The following is a 299-nucleotide window of genomic DNA, read 5'->3' as shown; positions in this document are numbered from 1 at the left end:
TATTTATTATTTACATAAATAAAAAAATATAAATTGAGTTTAATTTAAAATTTAATATATTAAAAAAATATTTTTTTATTAAAAATATTTTAAATATAAATAAAATATTAAATATTTTCTGTGTATGGTACAAGTACATACACTAGTAATATGGGTTCAACAAGAAAAAGTAAGCATGGGTTCAAGAAGAAACAGTTGTCAACTTGTCATTCACATATGAGTAAATTCCAAAGATTCTTCTTACCAAAACGGAAAAAAAAATCCCAAAGATTCTCGTATACTTAGAAAATCCAACGTCG

The sequence above is a fragment of the Arachis ipaensis genome, chromosome B07 (assembly GCF_000816755.2).
Source record: "Arachis ipaensis cultivar K30076 chromosome B07, Araip1.1, whole genome shotgun sequence".
Taxonomy (NCBI): Eukaryota; Viridiplantae; Streptophyta; class Magnoliopsida; order Fabales; family Fabaceae; genus Arachis; species Arachis ipaensis.
The sequence above is the reverse complement of the archived record's forward strand: the minus strand, read 5'-3'. Positions refer to the sequence as shown.